Source organism: Gopherus evgoodei, chromosome 1 (genome assembly GCF_007399415.2).
Source record: "Gopherus evgoodei ecotype Sinaloan lineage chromosome 1, rGopEvg1_v1.p, whole genome shotgun sequence".
NCBI lineage: Eukaryota > Metazoa > Chordata > Testudines > Testudinidae > Gopherus > Gopherus evgoodei.
The window spans coordinates 157,221,636-157,226,618 of NC_044322.1; positions in this window are offsets into that span (position 1 = coordinate 157,221,636).

Below are 4,983 nucleotides of genomic sequence, written 5' to 3' on the forward strand. Positions count from 1 at the left end.
AAGAATTTGAGAAGACACTAGTTAAAGACAACAAAAAATAGTAGGAATTTTCTTAAAGTACATCAGAAGCAGCAAGCCTGGCAAACAGGTAGTGAGGCCAGCTGCTAGATGACTATGGTGTTAAGGAAACACTCAAGGAAGACATGGCTGTTGCAGAAAAGCTAAATGAATTCTTTGCATTGGTCTTTACTACAGAGGATGTCAGGGAGATCCCCTCATCTGAGCCATACTTTTTAGGTGGCAAATCTCCAGAACTGTCCCAGATTGAGGTGTCAATAGAGGTGGTTTTGGAAAAAATTGATAAATAGTAATAAGTGACCAGGACCAGCTGGTATTCACCCAAGAGTTGTGAAGGAACTCAAATATGAAACTGCGGAATTACTAACTGTGGTATGCAACCTATTGCTGAAACAAGCCACTCTAGCAGATGACTGGAAGGGAACTAATGTAACACCAATTTTTTAAAAGGGCATCAGATGAGATCACAGCAAGAACAGACTGGTGAGCCTACCTTGTGTACCTGGCAAACTGGTAGAAACTATAGCAAAGAGCATAATTATCAGACACACACATTAACATGATTTGTTAGGAAGAGTCAACAAGGGTTTTGCAAAGGGAAGCCATGCCTTGTCAATCTATTCGAATTCTCTGTGGATGTCAATAAGGGTGATCCAGTCAATATAGTGTACTTGGATTTTTAAAAAGCTTTTGACAAGGTCCCTCACAAAAGGCTCTTAAGGAAACTAAGTAGTAATGGGGTAACAGAGAAAGTTCTCTCCTGAATCAGTAAGTGGTTAAAAACAGGAAACAAATGGTTGGAATAAATGGTCAGTTTTCACAATGAAGAGAAGTAAACAGGATATATACTGGGACCTGTACTGTTCAATTATCTGGAAAAGGGCATAAATAGTGAAGTGGCAAAGTTTGCAGATGATACAAAATTATTCAAGATAGTTACGTCTAAATCTCACTGCAAAGAGTTAAAAGGGATCTCATAAAACTCGGTGACTGGGCAACAAAATGGCAATTGGAATTCAACATTGATAAGTGCAAAGTAGTGCACACTGGAAGAAATAATCCCAATTTTACACACACAGTGAGGGGTTCTAAATGAGCTGTTCCACTCAAGAAAGAGATGTTGGAATTGCTGTGTATAGTTCTTTGAAAACTTTGGCTCAATGCTCAGCAGCAATCAAAAAGGTGAACAGAATGTTATGAACTATGAGAAAAGGGATAGAAAATAAGACAGAAAATATTATTATGCCATTGTTCAGTTTACAAAAGAGACAACTAAGTGTACATATGATAGAGGTCTATAAAATCATGAATAGCGTGGAAAAATGCATACAGAAGTGTTTTTACCCTTTCCCACGATATGAAATTCAGGGGTCATCTGATAAAATTAAGAGGCAGCCAGTTTAATATGAAAAAAACAAAGTACTTTTTCACACAGTGCATGCTTAATCTCTGGAACTCATTGTCATGGGATGTCCAAAAGTGCCCCTGGGTTCAAAAAAGAACTACATATAGTCATGGAAGATGGATCCATCAATGGCTATCAGCCAAGATGATCAGGGATGCAACTACATGCTCAGAGTGACCCTAAATGTCTGACTGCCAGAAGCTGTGTGGGGAGGGGTCACTCCAACTATATGCTCCCCCGAAAGCTCTAGTAGCGGCCACTGTCAGAGAAAGGCTAGTTGGTTTAGCTGGACCATTGGTCTGACCCAGGATGGCTGATCTTATGTAACTGATTGAGTGAATTTTGGAAGAACAAGAAGGATTTAGGAGAGAAGTGAAGGAAAACAATTATTTAGAGTGGATGGAAAAAGGGGAATAACACTTGCTAAAGGCTCGTATATCCAAGTGCTGTCCGAGAGAGACATGAGCTTATTGGAATATGCCATTAAAGAGGCTATTCCAGGAAAGCTATATTTGTATTGGTAGACTCTGTTGCCACAAAACCAACTTTTAAACAAAAAACTGGGACAAAGGACAGTGAAGAAGTCTCCAGTAGAGCTAAAACTCAGGATTTCTTGCTTCATGGGAAATCTCAATATTTCACAATTTGGCTCCATTCTCAGTCAGAACTAAATCACATTTTCCAAAATTTCTCACAAACTGGAAATCCTGGAAAAAAAAAATTCACTTCAGAAACACTGACACATGCTGCAGATCCTGGAAGCTGTCCCAGGCCCTTCTGGCAGGGAGCCTGGAAGCCCTGAGAACACTGCTGCTAAGCCAGAACTCCCAGGACTTTTGGACTCCCAGGTCTGCGGCAGACTGCTTCAGGGTCTCAGATCCTGGAAGTCCAGGGTCCTCTGCCTGGGGGCAGTCCACAGAAGCTTGCAAAATGTAGGTGCCTGTGTATAAAGGAAGCATTCTGAAGGAATGCTAAGTTACGGCAAAAGTTGTTGCATTTATTAGCCCCATCTGGAGACAACGGCTGCTGCTTATAGGACAAAGCACATTTAAAGTTATGTCAGGAACAGTGTGTAAGACCAGCACAAACTTGCTGTCAGAAATAACTCAGCTTTGAGGAAAAAGTCTCTCAAGAGAGAACTTTTAGGAGGGGTTAGGTTTAAAATAATTGCCATTTATAAATGAATTTCACAACCTTTTGGAGCCTGGCTTACTAATGTTTCAAGGCCTGATTGAATCAGTTTCTAAAGGGTGGGCAGTGATTTCCTGGTCTGACTGCCAAAAAAAAAAAAATTGGCAGTGTCAAAAGAACAAAGAAACACTCTTTAGAGATTCAGTTTAGGACAGTGATTGCTCTGTAAGCCATAAACTAATTTTGTGGCTGGCACATCACAGGCCTACTCTTATGTGAGTCCAATCTTCCTAAGTCACCACACTCAAAGGAAAACTTATTGGAAACAAAGCTCCAATTCCTTAAAAAAAACAAAACATAGAAGATTAGGGTTGGAAAGGACCTCAGGATGTCATCTAGTCCAACCCCCTGCTCAAAGCAGGGTTAATCCCCTGGTAGATTGTTCCCTCAGTGGCCCCCTCAAGGATTGAACTCACAACCTTGGGTACTGCTTTGTTACATTTCTATTGAGGCAAATCAAGAAAAGCTTTTATGAGCCTGAACCAAAATCCACTGAAGTCAATGGAAAGACTCCTATTTACTTCAATGAACTTGGATCAGGCCCTGTAAGAACAGATGCTGTATGTCTAAGAGCTTCTCTTAGCTTAAAGTTGTTCTTGTGCATCTGGCAATGCAGGACTATTGCAGTTTTCATTTTTGTGTATCATATTTTAGGATACAATGTTAGCTGGGCTGGTATCTGGGGATCTGATCCTCCTCCCACTGAGGCAAATGGAAAAGCTCCCAGCTGTCAGTGGATGCAGGATTTGGACTTGAAATAAGCTGCTGCTCCTGGTTTGAAAGTAGGGCAAGGGATTGCCAAGGAAGAAAGAGATTTTGCAAGTGTTATGGTGCTGCTGGCCACAGGCTCAGGCTGTGCTATACCATGGCACCAAGTGATTTCTCAAAGAACTTGCCACAGTTCTATGGCTTGGAAATTCTCTGGCCAAGATCTTTCGCCCACCTCTTCCTTGACATTTTATAGCCTGCCTTACTCTGTTGAGTTGCATTAAACCCTTACTTCTATTGCTCATTGGAAATCAGTTTACTACTGATCCTAGAGTTACCTTCACTGGTGGTAATTAATTTTTTTCTGATAAAACTACGTACAAGATTTTGTTACTCTTTTTAAATGCATTGTTCCTTGAATACAAGATGGCAAGGCAGTTCCCTCTTCACTAGAGAAATTCTTGCTACTGATTGTAGGGGGCAGACATATTTAATTTGTTTAATTATCAAGTAAAGTCACAGACTGAAAATTTTTTAGATAGAAAGAGGTTAAAGAAAAACTGTTGGAAACAGATTGCTGATCAGCCTTCTGGGTCTAGGCGAACAGTACTTTCTCCTTACTGGAACCCAGCCATGGTGTAGCAATAGACTGAAGTCATAGAAAAGGGCTGCACAATTGCTTTTACTGTATATTAAAACATTTCTGCTGTGATAACATCTGGGCCTACAGCTAAATTTGCCTTCAGATTATTTTAAAACGTTTCCACTTAAGAGTGAATGGTACACTTACTGTTTTGTGTCAGGAGTGATAATGGGAAAGTGAATTCACTGTCATGGATCTGATTTTCACAAGATCAGGCATGTAACTGAACATGCAAAAATGGGAGTATATTTGCATGTCTAATTTATGCCTATAATACCCTGTTTTAATCTACACTCATAGTAATCTACACACACAATTGATGCTTGGAGCTGCTCACAAGCTGGGGGGTGGCAGCTTTGCAAATGCCAGCTGGTGAAAACGTAGGCACATACGGGCTTAGGTGGCAGCTGGGTTTTGAGACCATCAGTGGTGCCTATGTCAAGTGGATGTAGACACTTACTTATCTTTGGCCCTAACTCTATAATAATGCTCCCTCACCGTGCAGGGGTGTTACAAGGGCAGTTAATCCTCTATCAACACAACTGCAAAGGTACAAATGCCTTGAGTTAAACCATAATTTCTAGGGAAAAGAGATTTTTCAATGCAAACATGAGGATTTAACTAAATGAAGATTTACTTGAAGCCAGATGTTGTCCGCCTTCAATAGAGTTGCAAGTGAAATACAGGTATTTTGACTGTTTTGAAAATTGTATTGGGATTGTATTGGGGGGAAAAGTGAAAAATACACAATAGTTGAGTCATATCTGAGGGCTTTTCTGTCTTTAAAAAAAAAAAGGGATTTGTTAGAGGACTATGTTAATGCAAACCTAGGTGCCAGCAGCGTACTCACAGGGCACTTAGAGGGCAAGTCTTTGGTGTGCTTCGCAGTTCATACCTGTGTAGTCTGCACTACAGTGCAGTGTAGACACTGCCTTACATGCCAATTGCCATCTCTCAACCCAGCAAAGATTAAAAATTGTGCTATGCAATTGGGAGTTAAAGAAATGAAGACATAAAA